We start from the raw sequence: 22,005 nt of genomic DNA on the forward strand, positions 1-22,005 counted from the left end.
CCCGCTACTGCGCCCCAGCCGGGCCACCTCGGACCGCTGCCCGTCCGGCTGGCAGGGCCTCTGCCTCCCGAGACATGGTGCTGCCGGAGCTCTATCGATCCCCGATCGACCTGCCCAGCGCCGCAGCTCCAGGGCCTTGGGGCTCCACTGGGCGCTGGGCCACCTGCGCCCGCGCCCCCTGGGGCTGCCCGGCGCCCGGCTCGCTGCTGCGCCCGCGGGGCCGAGCCGGGCAGTGAGGAGTTGTGCAGCCTCCGGCCGCGTGCCCCGCCCCGCCCGAGGGTCCCAGGCCCCCGCCCCGCCCCACCGTCCCAGCCGCGCACCCGCGTACTCCAGCGCGCGCCCGCCCGGCGGGGACTTGGGAGACTCGCGCCGCCGCCGCCGCCACAACTTGGCCCATTTAAACGGCCCTGGCGCGGCGGGCGGGCGGCACGGGCTCCCGTAGGGGGTGCGTGACGGCCGACTGGGCTCAGACGGGGGCGACGGGACCTGGCTGCACCTCCTGCCTTATTCCCGGGTGGGAGTTCTCGTTCGAGAGGAGAGGAGACCGATGTGTGGGGGGGGCGGGTGGGAGGTGGTGGTGCGCGGGACGGAGGCCAGAGAGTCGCGGCACGCACAGCCGGCGACACTGCTGAGGGAGTCACTGTTTGGGCACCCCAGTCAGAGTACCGGAGTCCACGTGGGACCGAGGGCTGGCTCCTTGCGAAAGAGCGTATCCGGGATCGGAATTGCCGCTTTCCTGGCGGTGCGCGTGAGCCAGCAGCTCTGGGTAGGTGGTAGGAATCAGTGCGGAGGGCATGAGTGGTCTCCTCAGCGTCTACAGCGTGTGCGCTGTGGGTTTGTGGTGTGTGGTCGCGGAAAATATGTTGGGGAAGGTTTGTGGTCTGTGACTAACAACGACAATTCTATCAATAACTGCCCCCCTTACCATGCACTTCACAAGCCTTAGTTCACCTGATCATCTGAGGGTTGTTTTGTGGGTTTTTTGACACCCAAAGAGTTTTTATTTTACAGATGAGGAAGGGCGAGATACAAAAGGGCCAAGTAACTGTCCTGGTGTCACACAGTTGTTTCAAATCCGGGCTGTCTGCCTCCACAACAAACAGTATGGGGTGGGGCAAGGAAGTGGGGCTAGAGGCAATGTGGGTGGAGGGTGGGGTGTGTGGGGAGGAGAGGCAGCTGAACGTGGGACTGTGCACTTGAGCATATTTCTGTTACCTGCCACGTGCAAGTTTGAGGACGATGGACCTCTGCATCCATGTTCACCTCCTCCTCCAGCCTTGCTCTAGCCCTGGAATGAGGGGGGTTGTCCCCTGGGATCAACCCACACCTCCCTGCAGTTTGGCATGGTGGCCCCACGGTGGGATAATTAGGAAGAGAAACTGAGAAACCCAGTGGCTCTGACAGTACTTGGTGAGACTTTGTAATTTCTCAGGTGTGCCATTTTGGACAAGCTAGAAAGTAGCCTCAGACCCCTGCCCCTCTGAGATGTACCTACTGGGGCACCCATATGAGTATCTTCCTGACCAGGCTCTGGGGCGGGAGCAGGGAAGGTGGGGGGAGTGAGCTGGATCATAGGAGTGCTTGCACCTTCTGCAAGGGTGGGCTGGGAGTGAGGGGACACTCCACCCCTACTCCCCAAGGGCTTCCTACCAGACGTCAGCACCAGGTGGGCATGTGGCTGACTGCTGGGGACCTCCGTGCTGATGTACATTGCTCTCCTCACTCTCAGCTTAGGTATCAGCCAGCCCCAAGACCAACCTGGGGAGTGAGATGCGGGCTCAGACCAGGAATGTGTCTGGGAACTTCCACTCCTTTACTTCTCATATATTTGTCTGTGGGGGTTTAAGGGGTGGGTGGCAAGACAGGTGTGAATGCGAGTGACCCCTTCTTACTTCACCACCCTCAGCCCCATTGCTCTCTTTGTAACCTGGACTCCTGCACATACCTGACCCCAGGAGTGACAGCTAGGGAGCTCCTCCCACACCCAGCCTCTGTGGCCTATGTCTTGTCTTGTTCTCAGGTGTGATGCTCCATGTCTAATGGATGCAGGAGGCTGTCCTCACCTGAGTGCCAAGACCCACGGGGAGCTGTCATGTTAATCTGCGGTCATAGCTCTATATGGAGAGGCCAAGTCCAGTGAGCCTGTTTGGCTACAGCCCTGACCCAGCTGCCAAAAGACAGCCTCCGCCCAGCTCTTCTAATGTTTGCCTGCACCTGTCCGCTCAGCCTCAGGCCTCTTAACCCCTGACCTTCACACTGTGGTCTGGGGAAGGGAGGCTGAAAGCTCATCTCTAGATCTGAAACAATACCAGGCAGCTGTCAGGCCTGGCCTCTCCTCTGTCCTGAGTCTGAGCAGGGGTCCTCCCAGGACCACCCTTCACTCATCCCTGGCCTCTCACAGTGGTTAGGAGTGGCACGCGGGACCCCCAACTGTGGCTCTCAAGGAGGGGCCCAGCTTTCAAGGTGTGGGGCTGACCTACCGGACCCAGCCTAATCTCCATGCCGCCATCTGGCTCCAGCCTTCGTTGGAGGACCAGGACCCTCCTGAAAACACCTTGACTGGGTCCAAAATTACCTGCAGGACCCCCCTCCTCCTAGAGCTACTCTTGACTCCAAGGAGACATCTTCCAGGGGTCCTCCAGGGTCTTGACTTATCAGGGCAGTTCACCCCCGCCCCCACATATTTCCCCCTGTTCTTGGGAAATAGAGCCTTCTGCCCACGGGGGCTCAGAGCAGCTTTCCCCTGGAGGACTAGGTATCCTCATCCTGGCTGTCATTGCCTTCCCAAAAGGATCTGCTCCCTTCCTCCCGCCTGTCCACTTGTGTCTGTCTGGCGCCTGAGCCCGCATGTTCTTCTGCACTTCTCAGACTGGAGTCAGGCCAGAGGGACAGAATTCTGGCATTGGGATCACCGCCATCTGGCCCTCAGCCTTGGCGACCCCACGGAGGGCAAAGGTGGGGTCGGCGGCTGCAGCTCCTCCTCTGCCCGAGGAGGCCCCGCCCCCGCCCGCCGGCCTCCGCGGCGCCATCGCTCCTCGAGGTTCCCCCGCGCGGGGCCCTCCGCTGCTGCTGCCGCCCGCCGCCGCCGCCGCCGCCGCCAGGGAGGGAGAGGGGGTCATAAATAACCCGCGGGGCGGTGCGGCCGGCGGTGCAGACGGTGACCCGAGACGTCCCCAGGGAGCGCGGGGGCGGCCCACAGACCCTGATGCCCCCGACCCAGGCTCTGCCAGCATTGCCCGGCTGGCGCTGCCCGGCCGGTCCAAAGCTGGTGCTCCCTCCCATCCTGGATTGCCCGCCTTCCTCCCCTCCAGAACACCCCCTCAAAGCCCCCTTTTCATCCATTCCTTCACCAATCAATCACTTATTGAGTACCAGATGTGGTAAAACCCCAGAAAGAGAGACCTAGAGGTGAGGCTGGAAAATACAGAAGAAAGCAGTGGGTCGCTGAGACCACAGGTGCAGGGGCACCTTCATTCAGCCTCCAGTTTTCCTGTGCTCACCCAAGTACCTTAGGGGGTAGGAGAACAGGCCCAGACCCGCCCAGACAGAAAGGCATGCCAGGACAGATCACAGGGGCCCCACAGGTGTGGGCACAGCCTCACACACATGCCCACACAAGCACCCACGGCAACCAACAGATCCATGCCTTCTCAAAGGCACACAGACAGCAGCCCACATGCGTGCTCACAGCCACACGCACAACCCAGCAGCTCCCAAAGCTGCTGGCACAGGACAGGTGCAGACACAGATGCTGACATCCTCAGCACAAATATGCACAGACGGTGTGTGTGCTAACTTATATGACAGCCAAGATGGAAGACACCACCAGGACCTATGCACGAAACATACAAAGACACACGGGCCTGCAGCATGAGTGCCAGATGGATACCGTTGTCATGTCCAAGACAGCTTGTCCAGTTAAAGGGTCTGATTTGCAGCACCATTCCATCAGGAAAGGGTAGATGGGAGGTCAGAGGTGAGTGGCACAGTGGCTCCCTCAGACACCCCTGCAGAAATGGTCAGAACCTTCAGGAATCATCTGTTCCTGGTTCCAGGTCAGACACATGAGGGGCCACCCTGCTGGGACATGCCTCGCTGTTGGCCAGCTGTGAACTGGCTGCAGGCCATGTTCTTCCTCTTTCTCAGGAAAGCATGTGTTTCTGAGGCTGGTCTGTCCACTGACCTTTTGTTGTTGTTCAGTTGCTAAGTTGCGTCCAATTCTTTGCAACCCCATGGATTGCAGCATACCAGGCCTCCCTGTTCCTCACCATCTCCCAGAGTTTGCCCAGGTTCATGTCCATTGAATCAGTGTTGCTATCCAAGCATCTCATCCTCTGCTGCCCTCTTCTTTCACCTTCAGTCTTTTCCAACATCAGGGTCTTTTCCAATGAGTCAGCTGTTTGCATCAGGTGGCCTAAGTATTGGAGCTTCAGCCTGAGCATCAATCCTTCCAATGAGTATTCAGGGTTGATTTCCCTTAGGACTGACTGGTTTGATCTCCTTGCTGTCCAAGAGACTCTCAAGAGTCTTCTCCAGTGCATTTCAAAAGCACCAGTTCTTCAGCATGCAGTCTTCTTTATAGTCCACTGACCTTAACTTAATGCCATTTAAAGAAGTAAAGAGTCAGGGCCCGGTGTTTCGACTCGGGGCACCCACAGGGTGCACACTGTCGGTTCCATGTGCCATGATATTCACCTGCTTTTTACACATGCTGACATGTGCATAGCTTCTCAGACAGATGAAGTGACCCCAGACACAAGGACAGTGATGCACATGTGCTTGACAAGCTACAGAATACACTGGGTGCACTGATGCCAGCACAGAGGGAACTGTTGTCTGCTCACATGGGTGGGTGTCTTAGCTGCCACTGGCTCTGCATGCCTGGTCCCTCCCCACGAGTGAAAACACTCACTCACTGGCATCACTAGGGCAGCCTGCTCAGTGCCATGGCCCTGCCTGGGCCTGAGCTGGGCTGGAGAGGCTGAAACAGGCAGTGGAGAGAGCAGACCCTACAGTGTCCTGAGACTCGGGTCCTCCTGGCCAGCCACTGTGTGACATAGGCCCCTCTGCCCTTATTGTCACCTTGGTTTCCCCATCTGAAAATGAGAGAGGGCCTCAACATCTGTGGGGTCCCCTTTGGCTTGGAGCAGACAGGATGATATGTAGCTGCAGGGGCCCTAGTCAATACTGTGATGAGCCCTGGCGTACCCTCCATGTTTTCTCCATAAATGGTCTCAGAGTGCAGGAGCTGGAGGCTTCCCCCTGAAAGTGGGGCCAAGCGAAGGGATGGGAGTCCTCCAGGACCCTTAGAGACACCTACTGTGTATCCTCAAGGCATCAGTCAAGGACCCTGGGGGCAGTAAGAGGGGGCTTACAGAAGAGGGGACCAGGTAGGCTCTCTGCCAGGCTGCTGGGTGCAAACTGAAGCAGAGAGGGCGTCCAGGCAGGACCCTGAAGACCGAGAGAAGCTGGAGCTGAGGCGCTGGTTCAGCGGTGGTAGCAGAAGTCATTGCCTCCAGGCCCAGCTCTGCGAGGCTCCCAGGCTGTGCAGGGAGGCCAGACTGGCCCAGCAGTAACCGTTTATATGATGGACTTCCTGCGGAATGTGAGCTCCTGGCAACAGCTCCCCAGACACACTCATGTGTCAGTGTGAGGACTGTCTTTGGGGGCCGTCCCCATGTGATCCACTCCCAGCCCAGCTTGGCCTCCCGGCCTGGGACAGCTCCACCCCTGTTCACCTCTTCTCCCAGCACCTGCCCACCCTACTGTCCCAGAAGCTCCTCCTCACCAGAGCAAGAGAAAAAACTCAGGAGGCTGGGAGACCCTCCCGCAGGAGTCAGAGTGAGCAGCCTTGGTTGTTGGGAGGTGTTCCGCAGAGAGAGGAGGGAGGTCAGAGCCCAAGGAGAGGTGTGGTCCACTGTTCTGAGGTCCTGGCAAGGCTTGCATCCACTCCTGCATGAAGAAGCAACCATAGACCTTGGAGGAGGTCTCAGAGACAGGCTGTGACTGGCTGAGCCCTCCAGTCCCGTTTCACTTTCTTTCCGCAGAGTGCCTTCTCTGTGCTACATAGAGGGGTCACCAGCATTTTGTTCTCTGGGACCTTAGAGGGCAGAACTCAAGCACAGGGAAAGCAGAGTAGAACCTCAAAGAGAAACAGCCAGAGGTACCTGGAAATGGCCTTCACTCTCTCTGTCCTGGGTAATGGGCTCCTCCAACCTCATTACTCTTGGCTGCTCTCCAGGGTGCCCGCCTCATGGCCAGTAAGTGGGGTCAGGGGTACTGAGGAACCTCACATAAACCACTGTTGCTTTGGATTACCATTCATTTTTCTTTCTTTAATGAAAGTTGTACCCCAACAGAATTTACAGGGTTTCACCGTGCAGTTGGCTATATATTTTAGGATCTCATCCACCTGTGCCCTGGTGGGATTGTTGCTCTGCACCTGCTGCACCAGGAGGAGGAGTGGGTGGTCTGAGCCTCTCGTACACAGTCGCACCACAGGGTCACCTGGAGAGCCAGCAATCACTTTGTCAGCATCGATTTGTCCGTTAGGGGTTTTCAGAAGTAGAGAGCTTAGGTGCACAGTGAGTTTTACTGTTTCTCCCCACAACTCTGACCCAGACTGGTGTTCTAAGGTCATAGGTTTAGCCTGACCCCATCCCAGGGCAAGTCTTGGACTCCCATTGCCAAGGAGCCCATCTCTCCAGGACAGGTTGAATCAGTAACATCCTGTGGAGTGCTTTGATGTCTTTGTGGGCGCTGTCTGTGAGCCTCTGAGCTCTCCATGAGTCCATCTTGTCTTCTGTGCTGATGTCTAGGGTGTCACAATGGGTGGCCCTGGGATGCACATACCCCTGGAGTTACGCACAGTGCCCCGCATGTGGACCCAGAAGTGGGTTGGCTGAAGGGCACAGCGTGGTACTGGCTGAGATCCTGAGTAGAGCCCATGTGCTGAGGCCAGACCACACCTACCCTAGACGTGGGAGGGCAGCAGCTCCAGGCCTCTGTCCACGGCCACAACCTGATGTGTTCCTCAGAGCATCTAATAGAGTGCCAGCTTGGCACTGGGGGCTTCCACCTGCAGACCGGGGAAGTGGGAAGACTGCTTGGAGGCCACTGAGAATGGGAGGAGGAGAAGAGGCAGCTAGCAGAGCAGGGGCTTATATAGGGTATTTTCACCTCTGTGTAGAGGATTGTAGGCATCTCCAAATATGGGGTCCTCATGCCCTGCCAGGTCAGAGGACCCCAGTCTTTGATCCTCTTTGTACATCAGATGCCAACAGAGTCTCCTTCCAGAACAGACACACTACCCTCCTGGATTAACTGGCCTTGTCAAAATCTGAGAGTTTGCCCCATGTCAGCAGTTGTGTAACTTTCTGTCTGAGATCCAGCTGGTATGTGTGGGTTCCTGAGCACCTAAGGCCTCAGAAATGGGACAGGTGATTCAAAATTGGTAAAGAGCAAAGCTATTACTTGGGCTGGGTCATCCCATCTTCCAGCCAGGAACATGGCCCTGAGGAAACTTGTCAGCTTCTGCTCAATGCAATATGCTGTCTAAGTTTGTCATAGCTTTCTTCCAAGGAGCAAGCACCTAGACAGCATATTAAAAAGCAGAGACATCACTTCGCCAACTGAGGTCTGTATAGTCAAAGCTATGGCTTTTCCAGAAGTCATGTACGGATGTGAATGTTGGACCATAAAGACAGCTGAGTGCCGAAGAATTGATGGTATCAAACTGTGGTGCTGGAGAAGACTCTTGAGAGTCCCTTGGACAGCAAGATCAAACCAGTCAATCCTAAAGGAAATCAACCCTGAATGTTCATTGGAAGGACTGATGCTGAAGGTGAAGCCCCAATACTTTGGCCACCTGATTCAAGGAGCTGACTCACTAGAAAAGACCCTGATGCTGGGAAAGATGGAGGGCAGGAAAAGGGGGCAACAGAAGATGAGATAGTTGATTAGCATCACTGACTCAGTGGACATGAACTTGAGCAAGCTCCAGGAGATGGTGAAGGACAGGGAAGTCTGGCGTGCTACAGTCCATGGGGTCACAAAAAGCGGATATGACTTAGTGACTGAACAACTACCTACTCACCTTCAAGACTCACAGCAGCATCCCCTCCTCCAAAAAGCCTCCTAGGATCACCTCCTCTCCTGGTAGGGCCCCAGTGTGCCCCCAGAACACCATCGTACATCCAGTCTCCCAGGTTTCCTGCTGTGCTGCCAGGGCCCTGGGCAGGCCCGGGTACTCAGAGGTGCTCCAATCAGAGCAAACTCAGAGTGGGTAGGAACACAGGGCTGCTGGCTTGAAAGAGCCAGGTGGAGCTCCCACTGTGCTGACTTGGGTGGCTTCACAGTGGTGGTGCTGGCAGGCTGGGCTGGAAGTGTTGGGAGCCTAGGGAGAGAGTGTTGGCAGAGACTGAATTCTTGAAGAAGGACTTGTCCTCCAGGGAGGGACAGGCACGGTCAGCAGACATCATCCCCAATCCTGGGCAGCAGGAGCCCAGGCCCTGCTGGGTGGCCTGAAGATGTCAAGACCTCCCTGTATCTATCTCTGGGCATCCTGGTGGTTAGGCGTCTGCAGCTTCTAATAGCCAGGCCAGGCCACCATGTCTCTGGAGCTGCATCCTGGATGCTCTTTCTCTGGGCCCCTCCTCCAGCCCTTTGTCCCTCAGGATGCCCAGGCATGTGCAGCTGCCTCCCCCACCCCTGAACCCCATTCTGGCTCTGGCCAAGCTCACGAAGCTCCACCACAGGGGGAGGGGCACACATGGACACATGCCTGGGTGCACATGGGGTCTCCCTATTGCCCTTCCAGTGCCTAGCCTGGGGGTCCAGCTGTGGCTGCTCATTCTGATGCTATGGGGATGGGGGTCTAGGGGATGCCATTGTACCCATGATGGCAAAAAGCACCATCAGGCCCATCTGAAACAGCACAGGAGGATTCCAGAGACCTCCCTCCCCCACCCCACCTCCACTGCCTGCAGCACGGAGGCCAAGACTAATAAAACACCCACCTCACAGGAGACAGCTTTATCTTGTTGATCGGAAGTCTGCCAGCCCAATTTATGATGGAACATAAGCTCTCCAAATCTGAATTTATGTGCTGTAGTATAACGAGAGGTCAATGAGATTAAAAGTGGGCTCGTGAGAGGACCATAGGCAGCTCACTGCTCAGCGCTGACCAGAAAGCCTCACAGCCCCTGAACCCAAGGGAGGTGAGGGCCCAGTCCAGCAGCAGGACAGGAAGGGGGAAGGCAGGGAGAGACCAGCCCATGAGGCAGGTGGTGACGGGGGAGGAGGACCAGGAGGCAGCAGCAGAAGCAGATGGAAAGGGGCATGGGCCTGGGGCCGGAGGAAGCAGAGGCGGCCTGGAGTATCAGGGCCTCCTGTAGGGAGTGAGGGTCTGGGGTGAAGGAGAAGCATGCGTAGGGGCGGGTCTCCCTGAGGGACCAGGAACCCCCTGGTCTGAGGACAGGCAGGAGGGGGCCCTGAGAGGGCTGAAGGACAGAATTCTGATCCTGGCCCAGGACCCATGATCTGAGGTGGTTTCGGTGGGCACGTGGCAACATCTTGCAGCTTAGGCCCATTCCCTGCCCCCTCCCCACCCCCCTCTGTCTTCAGTACCCGCTTGGAGTCACGGATGATGGTGAGGGAGGGGTATGCTCTGGTGGGGACCTGGGCCCCGGCCAGAGTGAGGCTGGCTTTTGAGCTCAGGCTAGAGCCTGACTTCAGAATTTATACAAATAAATGAAATGAAAAGTGCTGGCAGGCCTGATCTGATTACAGAGTCATTCATTCTCTGGTCGTTAATAATTTGTGCAATAAAGGATTGCGGCCGCTCAGTGAGGAGGAGGCTGTGGCCCAGCCTTCCCTCGGCGCCGGGGCCGCGGGAACTGGAAACATAAATTATTAGTTTCTTATCGCTCAGCCTGCCATTGCTCATGCTGCCAGGGGCCTGGCAGGAGCCGGTGGCAGTCCTGCCGCCTGCCTGGGCCTGGCTCTCAGTTGCTGCTGACTGTGGAGACTCTAGGGGGGGCCCCTCGTCTTCCCTCCCCCAACCCTTAACGGCAGCACCCTGGAGCCTCAGCCTTGGAGAGTTTGCAGCTGGTGCCAAGGACGGCTCTGGAGCAGGTGGAGCTATGGGGTTTAGCTCTCGTGCCCTGGACCTCAGCCTTCCCCCCAGCCCTCTCCACGCAGGCCTCTGTCAGTGAAGCCTCATCACTAGAGGCTGGTAAAGTTGCATGCTTGGACCCTGGTACTTGTCCACTTAGTGCAGAGGTTACCATCATCAACACAACAGAGGCCCACACTCTCCCTCCCCACAACACACCACCCAGGGTGAAGGAAAGAAGGAAAGATTGGTGTCTGGGTTCATATCACCTCTTCCAGGTGTGTCTGTGCCTCCCTGGGTGGAACTCAGGGCAGGCGCTTGTACGGGGTGTGATACCTGCAGGCATGGCACCACTCACTCCCTGCTCATCCTGTCTTCCTGGGTCCAGCACTGGGCTCCTGGGCGGGCAGGTGTGCAGCAAGCAAACAGTCTAGATATGTGGCTGGTGCTGACGGAGTTCCCAGTGCTAAGCCATGGCAGGGTTGGGCTGGGTGGAGTGACCCAGGGTTGTCCCCTGGGCTGTGCATCTGTGGCCCCAGGTGGAGCTGCTTAGGTGCACAGGGGTGAGGGCTGAATGCAGAGGCCGAAGACCCCAGAGTGCTCCAGACTGAGTGGTGATTAAGGCAATTATGGTGATTACAGAATTATAGAAATGAGCACCTTCAGGCCGGTTCCCACCCCCCAAGTTGAGGAGGCTGAGGGTAAGGCAAGGTCGGGGAGTTAGGGTGGGGGACTCTGGGCTCCAGTCATCCTGAATGGAGGATGTGGCAGGATCGGATGAGGGCATGGACATCTCTCTCCTGCTAGCTAATGTCATTGGACCCGAACACTGACATGCTCCCTCTCCCAGCTTGCTTGCATCCTGGGAACCAGGGTTACCTGAGGCCTACCTTGAACCCACCAGGTTGGCAGGACGTGGGGGTCAGGGGTGTGCTCTGCAGAGTGCCCGAGGCCACGTGCCCAGGGCACTGCACCCACCACTTACTGGCTGTGTGGCCTTGGAAAGACCTTCACCCTTTCTGCCTCTGAATCTGTAAAAAGGGAGCATGAATTAAACAAGATTCGAGTGTATGTTTTGAGCATCTACTCTGTGTCAGGCATCCCAGGCCTGTGTGGGGTTGGGTACGTGCGCCACTGGAGTGGGTTGCCATTTCCTTCTCCAATGCATGAAGGTGAAAAGTGAAAGTGAAGTCGCTTAGTCGTGTCCAACTCTTTGAGACTCCATGGACCGCAGCCCACCAGGCTCCCCCGTCCATGGGATTTTCCAGGCAAGAGTACTGGAGTGGGGTGCCATTGTCTTTAGTCTTGGGTCAATTTTGTCCTACTTTACATTGGCAAGACCCACTCGATACTCTGTCTCTTTTTCAGGTTTTCTGGCCTGGCTGTCAGAATGAGCCCACACTTTTCACATCCTGCTTGAGCTCTGGACATGACTTCCTTTGACCCTCTTGGTGGGTCTTTCCTGGCCTCTGGCACGATCCTCACATGCATGGGCTGATCTGTGCTTTGAAGACTCTGGGGCTCCCTCCTCCCCAGGGCTCCATCCTGCAAACTCTTTCTGCCTTGGCTTTCCAGGCTTTCGAGTCCTGTGTCTCCCCTCCGGGGCATCCCTGATACTGCCTGGGTCCCCTTCTTGCTCCACAGCTGGATACTCTGGGGGCAGCATACTGAGGGGTCCGAGGACTCACCGCAATGATTCCTGCCTCTTAGGGTCCTCTCCTTGGACATCTAATATCGTGTTTTGAGGGCTGTTGTGTCCTAAATTTTGTCTGGTCTTTGAGTTGTTCTGGCAGGAGGGTAGGTCTGGCTGCTCTGTCTTGTCAGAGTGCCTGTCCCATGAGTTCACAAGGTGCCCCACACTGGTGCAGGTCCTGGTATAAGGGATTCTCTTGGCAGGTGTTTTCTGAGTGTCTGGGCCCCATGGCCTGTACAGCCTGCAGCACACAAGACCCTCTGCCCCATCACTTGCCAATTCACCACAGCCTGGTAAAGGCTGGGACATCCCAGGGCAAGAGCATCAGAGGCGGCTCCACAGTCAAGGGCCTGGAAGCCATGCTCTCTGTAGCACTCTTAGCCTGTCCTCTGTTGGCCACTTCCAGGTCCAGGCCTCAGGCCCATCCCTGCTGCCATGGGTGGCTGGTGGCTTTACTAAGTGGACCAGGAGGACATGGGAGGAGGGAGTTTGCTACAGCATGTTAGCTGTATAAGTGCACCCCATGTCTGGAGCAGCGAGAGCTGGGAGAGAGGCTGAGTCCACTCTGGGGAGAAGCCAGCAGGCCCAGGACCAGGGTTCCACCCATCAATGGGGAAGCCTTCATCACCAGCACCCCAGTGATAGTCACTGGGAGAGGAAAACCCCGGGTTTGTCTTATCCGCAGGTACTCTCTGTAGACTGTATGAGCAGCAGCCTTGCTGTGAACACACACCTGTCACACACAGGACACAGGTAGGGCTGGCAGCACCAGGCTTTGGCTTGGAGTGGCCACTGTCTGAAACACAGGTGGATTTGGATCTCAGTGTGTCACTGCCCAGGGGCTTCAAGGCCAGGGTGCTACTGACATAGGGAGCTTGGGGAGAATTCTCTCAGGCTGGTCCTCTGGCCACTGGAGCACCCTGGGGCATGGTTCCCAGAGGAGGCAGACGTCCAACCTGCAGGCAGCCCTGGGCCTTGGGTCCCAGCTCTGCAGATGGATGGGCTGCTCCCGAGCAGCGTGGAAGGTGGTGGACCAGAGTGGAGTGGAAGTGAGGGTGCCATCCATATGAGTTTTGGTCATGAACTGGGCTATGTTTCTTCTGTCTGTGGGGCAGGTTAGACCCAAAAGCTCCAAAGAAGCTTTGGGGTGGTAGGTAAAACTCCCAGAGAAAGCCTGGGAAAGGGGCCTAGTTCTAAATGCCACCCACCTTCCACACAGCCAGCTACAAGTTAGAGCCTCTGGGGATGCTCTCTGGTGGGGGGATGCTGCTTCCACCCATCCCTGTGGAACATGAAAGCCAGTGTGACTCCTGGGAGACACTGTCCTCAAAGGCAGTGGCTTTGGGAAGCTCAGTACCCGAACAGCATAGACACCACAGACTCTGCCCCAGTGTTTCTTCCAGCTCCGGGCTGGCTCTCAGGTGGGACCCTGCCTTGTCCCACACTTGCTCCCTTGTTAGAGGTCTCCTCGGCTGGGCAGCTCCCCAGGCCCTGCTGTTTCCCTGCTCCCCTCTTGGGTACTGCTGCAACATTTGACTTGTTATTTCCCGACTCACTAACTCCACAGCCCACCGCCAGAAGTGCGAGCCCACAAGTTATCATTTCTCCCGAGCTGTTCAACCAGCACTGAGCCTGCCTCTGTGCCACAGTGTTGCACCCCTGGGACAAGGTGGGCAGTTCACATAGCCCTTTCTTCCCCAAGTGGGAATCAGAGAAAAGAAACTCTGACCCTCCTCTTGGAGCAGGCAGAGAGACCCACATGTCAGAGACCCACATGTCAGAGCCCCGCAGGAGCTGAGGGACCATGCACATCCCAGAACATCCCCTCCATCTACTCCTACTCATCTTTTGATGCCAGTTCAAATGCCGCTTCCTCTATGAAGCCTTCTGGGTCTTTCCAGACAGACAAGGACATCGTCACTTGAGCTTGTGAGCACACATCTCTGCATTTCCAGAACTTACACTGACTTGCATAGGAATCCAACATTCCCACCTGCACTGTGAGCCCCAGAGGGGTCTCCTCTCTTGGGTCCAGTTGGCAGTCAGGAGGCCTTAGAAATATGTGTCATAATGACTCAGCATTTCACAAGCATAATCTCAGATGCCTTTAGGGCAACCTATGACGTAGATGTTCTTTTTACCTCCTTTTACAGGTGACAGCTGGCAGGTGGCAGAATAGCTTTGTGGTCCCATCCTCTGGACCTCTGAGCTTTAATCATACAAACGCTCAGCTGCTCTGGGTCAAGCTTGCTCCAGCTTGTCACTTTGATTATTAATTAACTCCTTAGTTATTAGCTTAAGGACTTCTCATGGATTCTTGGGCTAAAAGCAGAAGAAAGCAGGGGACCCAGAGGAGCCATTGGCCATCATCTTGCTGTCTGGGACTGGTGCTGAGAGTTGCTTGAGGTCTGGGTACCTATAGGCCTGGAAGCTCCTGTTTGGAGGACCAGGGGCTCATCTGACACCTGGAGCTGCTAGAGGTGCTCTTTCCCGTCATCTTGCCTGTAAGCCCACGAGCTGCCTGCTTCCCTCCCTCGGCAGCAGGCTGGGCTCTGACACAAGCCCCTCCTCCTGTCTGCCCTAGCACCCCACTCTGTGGCTTACCCCGTTTTTCTGATTCCTCTAGCTGAACAGGAGGGAAGGGGGCAGGGCCTGAGGACACGACATAAACTGATTGGAACCAAATAGGTCCAAGATGGCGGACAAGTCAACTTCCACTAGACCAGGAGCCTCAGTATACACTCACTCTAATACATCAGCAAGCTAAATGACACACCCAGAGGTGCCATGACAGTTCCAAGGCCAACCATTGATGTCAAAACATGGGCAGTGGCCCAATTTCTGGAAATCCCTACCCCATTCCCCAAATAGCTGGAATGAAAGAGTCGTGTCCAACTCTTTGCGACCCCATGTACTATACAGTCCATGGAATTCTCCAAGCTAGAATACTGGAGCAGGTAGCCATTCCCTTCTCCAGGAGATCTTCCCAACCCAGGGATCAAACCCAGGTCTCCAGCATTGCCAGCAGATTCTTTACCAACCCACTCCCCACCCTCCCCCTGCCCTGCCCCATCACTCTGCAGGGCTAACAGGCTGGTTCAGAGGTCACAAAATCACATATACATGTCTTCTTACCAAAGTACACTCATTAGCCTAAGAAATTATTCAACTCTAAGTGGGCAACAGAGGATGAGATGGTTAGACAGCATCACTGACTCAATGGACATAAATTTGAGAAAATTCCGGGAGATAGTGGAGGACAGAGGAGCCCAGCATGTTGCAGTCCATGGGGTTGCAAAGAGTCAGACACGACCTCGCAACTGAACAACAATATAAACAGTTGACAACCCCTATACTCTGGTGCTGCTCTTGCCTTCTGAGATGGCCCACACTGTCTGTGGAGTGTGTTTCTCTTTAAATAAATCTACGTCTTACCTATCACTTTGTCTCTCCCTGAATTCTTTCTGCAATGAGACATTAAGAACCGGAGCTTCATTAAGTCCTGAGACCAGGTGTATGATCTCAGTTGGAAGACCGTGGGTTCAAGTTCCAACCTGAGTTACAGAGTTTCACAGCAGCTTCCACCAGGGATATAGCTTCTCCGCTCTGGGGTCTTATTCAGTACCCACCTGGCTACCATGCCTGTATTCTGAATCCCTACTGCTTTCCCTCCAAGGCTTGGCCTGCACACACCACGCCCCAGCCCGGCACCATCACTCTGCAGGGTTAACAAGCTGGTTCAGAGCACAAAGAATTACATATGCATGCCTTCTTACCAACAGTACAGAACAGGTCACACAAATCTACTACCTTGGCTCTTTCCAGGTTGCGTGTTAACACAGAGAAACAATTTACCTGGGTTTCCCTCACCCAGGCCCACCCCTCCCACCCCCCACTCGGTATGGTCTCCTCTGGGCTGATTCCATTTATCACTGGCTGTGGATGAGAAATTTTATCATGAAACACAGTTCAGGGTGATAGATGAGGGAGCGGGGCAGGTGATCGCCTCACTGCCTCCCTCTCCAAGGAAATTCCTCCCCTTTTACAAAAGCTGGGCAGCCAGGGGGCTGAAGAGGTAGGAGCCACACACAGGGTAGTAGGCTAGGGCACAGTGGGCGGAGAGTGGAGGTGGCAGAGGACACAGACTAGGCCAGGTCTCCCATGGGAACCCAGGAAGGAAGGCAGACATGATCTCCCCTAACCGAATTCAAGGCTGAGGTTCAGAGGGTCCTACATAGAAGGGAGAGCGGGGGCCATGTCCAGACCAAAAAAAAGTGGAGAAACTTTTCTCTGAAAACTGCCATAGTCTTTCCCAGGAGCATCAGCTCCATCTTCTATTTGCAATGAAATTCTCTATGAATTATATCTTTTCAACAGTGCTTATCTCACCAGCATGAGCAAACCAATACTTTTCAAAATGACAACTGAGACTTTATCAACTCTTGGTGGCTGGTTTAGGGTTTTCTGGAGCCTCTTCCAGGTGTTCCTGTTAGGATTCTAGTCTGAACAGCTGCGGGTGGGCCTGGGTGGGGGTGCTGACCTGAGCATCCACCATTAAGATCCCTGGCCACAGTGTGAAACCTTGCGGGGCTCTGTGAGGCTCTCCAGCACCAAGCCCTTTTTTTTCCTCCACCATTTCTCATAGGCAAGACTATAGCCTCCCTGACCTTCCCTGAGTTCCAAAGGGCAGATTAGAACAGTTGCCTCAGAAACCACCTGAGGCAAGATTAAAAGGCCCAGAGAAACTCACCAAGAATCTGCATCTTAATCTTGTCAGCAGCCCTGACCTTGGGAAGTATTGTTATAAAGTAAAGTGAAAGTCACTCAGTCCTGTTCGACTCTGCTACCGCAGGGACTATACAGTCCATGGAATTCTCCAGGCCAGAATAAACTCCTTATCAAATCCTCCTGGGTGGGATGCATAGCTTTTCGAAGCAGGAGCCCACCATGTCCCTCTTTGCCTGGTCTGTGCTTCTCATGGGAGACCTGTCCTAGTCTGTGTCCTTTTCTCCTGTGCCCAATACTCTCTCTCTCTTGAGATTCCAGACCCCATCTAGCCCCAGTGTACAGAGAAGCTGAGCTTTAGCATCAAGTGGGGTGCTGTCCGACGGGCTGGAGGGTGCTGGGGAGCAAGTTCATCCCCTCATCTGTTATGCAATATGAGGTCCTGGAGCCTCCAGAACCAGCCGCGCCTCCCCGCTGCGGGTGTGGTCAGCCAAAGCGATCTGCTAAAGAGGGGCTCACCCGCTTGGCTCCACCGGGCCAGCGGCTTGCCCCGCGGATGGGCCTCGGGACACATTCGGCCCTGTAGGGGGAGAGGTGCTGGCTGGCTGGTGGGCACCAGCCCTGGCAGCACGCGTGGGCGGCGCCGGCGGCGACGCTGTCACTGTGGTTGACAAGCCCCTAGAGAGACAGTCCCCGCCGCCCGCCAGCCGCGGGCGGGGGTTGGGGGCCGGCTCGGGAGCGGAGCTGTCCCCAGGCAGCCGGCGGCACGTCCCCCGAGGTCGCCAGCGGCGGCGCGGCGGAGGCGCCAGGCGCGTCCAGGAAGTCTGGGCGGCCATCCGCCCGCAGCTGCCCCCAGGCATGTGCCCCAGCCAATCGCGGCCACGCGCCTGCGGCTCCCCCCGCCTCACACCCCTGGGCCCCCAGGCCGCGCGGCTTAACCCTTCTCTTCCCGGCTCTCCGGCCTGGCCACCGCGCAGGTACCAGGCGATTCCGCTGGACTCGGGCCTGAGTCCGGCCTGCAGAGCCTGGGTATCCCTGGCTTTGGTTCTGCTGCCCGGGCAGAGGTCCCAGTGGGCCACTCCGGAGCTCCAGGTCTGGGACCCGCGGCTGGCTCCTTCCGGATCACTGAGGAAACTGCCGTCCCTGCCCGGGCCCCAGACCCACCAGGTTCCCTGCAGCGACATCGGCTCTCCTGCCCTTCCTCCCAACGTCACAGGGATGAAAATGGCAATGACTGTGACTACTTTTGTATTATTACTGTGCCAGGTACTGTGCTGTTCAGAGAGGTCCTGAAGCTAACAATTGCTGTGTTGCCTCCGGGAGCAGACGACACAATGGAGGCCCAGAGAGGCAAGGCCTTGGCCAAAGTCACCAAGAAGGACTTCCAGGGTCCTGCCTCCTGCCTCAGGGCTCAGGGCCCCACTAGCCCTGCCTGCACTTTCCTCTGCTCCTCCTGCCCCCCCGTCTTCAGATTCTTCTTCCTTTGCAGCTGCTTCTTCCCCAACCCCACGACCTCACACAGCATCACAACACACAAACCTTTCTTTTCAGCCACATGTTGTCCTGTCCCCGCTTCAGCAAAACTTCTAAAGAACTGTCTGTAGAGGACTGACAGTATCCTCTGCACTGTACGCTTCACTGTCCAGCTTTCGCCCTCACCAGCCAGGAAACCGCTTTGTGAGGTGCTGCCAGGACTCCACCCATACTTCCCTGCAAGCAGGTTCTAAGTGTGGGGGCCCTGCTCACCCATCCATGACCCTTTTTGTCCTATACCTACTGTTGGGCAGCTTTAACAGCCCCATATGATGAACATGCTAAGCAGTTTTTATTGAGCTCCTAAATACTTTGGCCACCTGGTGCAAAGAGCCGACTTATTGGAAAAGACCCTGATGCTGGGAAAGATTGAAGGCAAAGGAAGAAAGGGGCAGCAGAGATGAGATGGTTGGATACCATCACTGACTCAGTGGACATGAATTTGAGCAAACTCCAAGAGATAGTGAAGGACAGGGAAGCCTGGCGTGCTGCAGTCCCTGGGGTCTCAAAGAATCAGACACGACTTAGCAAGTGAACAATAACTGTGTGCAGAGCGCTGCTGGGTGCCAGAAGCTTGTATTCCACTAGGGGTGGGGCAGATAATGAACAAATAAACTAATTAATAAATAGGAAAAACTAGACAGTCATATGTGGAGGATTGAGAAAGAGTGGTTTTAACAAGGTCAGTGCTTCTGTGCTGGTTTTTGACTGGATGTCTGTCTTGACCAGAGGAAAGCCCCTTCAGGTAGAACGAGGATCCTCAGGAAGTCCTAAGGCAAGACTGAGCTAAGTGGGTGGGTAGTGCAGGGATTCAGGGGTCTGCATTCCCATTGCTGGTCATGACGGAGGGTGTTCAAGGCTCCTTAATGCCTGGGAAAGAGAGCTGACCTGAGGGCTTCTTGGTTCCCAGTCCTCTGGTGGACTGTGCCAGAGGGGATGTGGCCCCCAGGTAGGTGACCTGGGATTCCTCAGGCTCAGGATGAGGGTCACACACAATGATCCCTGGGGGGAGGGGTGTGTGTGAGAGGATGTGTCAGCTCCAAACACTTGCTAAGCACAGAGAATGTGGATTTCAGCAGTTTTAATCAGGTGAGAATCCTGCTCTTTCCTCCTTGACTCTTTGAAGACTGAGGAAATGCATGCAGAACCAAGTCCCTTCTGCTCACCGCAGGAGGTCACCTTGACCACTCACACGGGACTGCGCATTCTAATCACTGAAATGAGACTTTTATTTATTTATTTATTTTCAGCCAGTCACCAAATATTGATTAAGCACCTGCAATATGCCAGGTTCTGTTCTAGGCACTGGGAGATGCTCCAGAGAATAAAATCAAATGTCCTGAAGGCAGGAGGAGAAGGGACGACAGAGGACGAGCTGGCTGGATGGCATCACCGATGCGATGGACGTGAGTTTCTGCAGGCTCCGGGAGGTGGTGATGGACAGGGAAGCCTGGCGTGCTGCAGTCCATGGGGTCGCACAGAGTCGGACACAGCTGAGTGACTGCACTATCTAACACTCTCACAGCTTACAGTCTAATGGAGGAAATTACTCAGTGAATATATCCATCCATTTAACAAATTTTTGGAGTGTATCTACCTACATAAGCACTCTCATCAGTGCTGGAAATACAGTGATGAGCAAGACAAAGTCCCTGCCTCAGTTTCTACATGAAAAATCTGATGAAGTCTACAAAAAAAAGTACTAGATTAAGTGGAGTTAAGAAGCTTGCAGAAGAACAATATACAAAATCAATTGTATTTCTTTTGTTTTTGTTATTATTGTTTAGTCACTAAGTCATGTCTGACTCTTTTGGGACCTCATGAATGTTCCTTTGTCCATGGGATTTCCCAGGCAAGAATACCGGAGTGGGTTGCCATTTCCTTCTCCATGAAATGAAACTCTTAATAATGACCTTAAGGAAGAGAAGACTGCGATTACTGGAGAATGACAGAAAAGTCTTGGGACGTTAGATGTCATGCACTATGGGGAAAATGAGACTCCACAAAGTGGGGCTCCCCTAGTGGTTTCTGTGGGCCCAGCTTCTTCACATAGAGGCCCTGTAACCTGTGCTCCCCCAGACACAGGGCTAGATGTCGGAGCACAGAAAACTGTGGAGTGAGTGTGTTTAACATGGAGATGGCTGCAGCCCCAGGAGGCACTGAGCTGTCTGTCTGCAGATAAAGGGAATGATCTGAGGGGAGATACTCCTGCAGGCTGTGGCAGAGGGGCTGCTGATACCCAGAAGATCCTCTCCACCCCCCTGGGAGTGTAGGGTCCCACAGGAAGATGGCTCAGCCCCACTGTCTTCCTGGCCTCCGTGAATCTTAGGTGAGGAGTGGCTGGGGTGAGAGGCTGCGCGGTGGCTGAGCTTTCAGTGCTTTCTGGGGCCTCGCCTCTCCTCGAGCGTGGATGCTGCTCTCGAAGGCGGAAGGACCTTGCTCCCTCAAGTCAGGTAGAGACTCACCCAGGGGATTCCACACAACTGTGCCAAGCGAGAAAGGACCTCAGTGACTGTGAAGTGAGCCTCCAGTCCCGGGTTATGTGTCCCCCGATGTCTGCCCACGCTGATGAATATAAGGCAGCTATAAGTGTCCCCTCTTCCCCCCTCAAGGTGGACCAAGAAGAGGAGAGATCCAGGGCAGCTTGAAGGAGTGAGAGGAAGCAGGAGTGGGGTTAGCGAGGTGGGGGGGCCACCAACCCTCAGAAAGGCCTTGGAGAAGCTGGGAAGACAATGCTGAAGGGGATCCTTGGAGCTCCCACCTGGGCTGGGAGGCTGGGATGAGGATGGGGACACAGGGCAAGCAGAGATATGCCTGTGAGCTACACTTCCTAGAGGTCTGACCAGAAGTGTCAGAGAGAGGAGCAGAGTGGAGGGGAAAGTTAGAGGCATGGAAAGTTAATTCCTCCTCCTTCAATTTGGGAGAGATGAGTTGTGGATGTAACTGGTGATTGAAGAAAAGTCTGGTGCTGCAAAGAACAATATTGTATAGAAACCTGGAATGTTAGGTCCGTGAATCAAGGTAAATTGGACGTGGTCAAACAGGAGATGGCAAGAGTAAACACTGACATTTTAGGAATCAGTGAACTCAAATGGACCGGAATGAGTGAATTTAACTCAGATGACCATTATATATACTATTGTGGACAAGAATCCCTTAGAAGAAATGGAGTAGCCCTCATAGTCAACAAAAGATTCCAAAATGCAGTACTTGGGTGCAATCTCAAAAATGACAGAATGATCTCTGTTCGTTTCCAAGGCAAACCATTCAATATCACAGTAATCCAAGACTATGCCCCAACCACTAATGCTGAAGAAGCTGAAGTTGAATGGTTCTATAAAAACTTACAAGACCTTCTAGAACTAACACCAAAAAAAAAGACGTCCTTTTCATCATCGGGAACTGGAATGCAAAAGTAGGAAGTCAAGAGATACCTGGAGTAATAGACAAGTTTGGCCTTGGGGTACAAAAATGAGGTAGGGCAAAAGCTAACAGAGTTTTGTCAAGAGAATGCACCGATCATACCAAAGGCTTTTCCAACAACACAAGAGACGACTCTGCACATGGACATCACCAGATGGTCAATATCAAAATCAGATTAATTACATTCTTTGCAGCCAAAGATGGAGAAGCTTTAAACAGTCAGCAAAAACAAGACCAGGATCTGACTATGGCTCAGATCATGAACTCCTTATTGCATAATTCAGACTTAAAGAAAGTAGGGAAAACCACATTCTGACCATTAAGACATATCTGACCATTCAGATATTACTTAAATCAAATCCCTTACAGATTATACAGTGGAAGTGACAAATAGATTCAAGGGATTAGGTCTAATAAAGTGCCTGCAGAACTATGGGTGGATGTTTGTAACATTGTACAGGAGGCGGTGATCAAAACTATCCCCAAGAAAAAAAGAAAAGCAATAAGGCAAAATGGT

Source organism: Capricornis sumatraensis, chromosome 14 (genome assembly GCF_032405125.1).
Source record: "Capricornis sumatraensis isolate serow.1 chromosome 14, serow.2, whole genome shotgun sequence".
Taxonomy (NCBI): domain Eukaryota; kingdom Metazoa; phylum Chordata; class Mammalia; order Artiodactyla; family Bovidae; genus Capricornis; species Capricornis sumatraensis.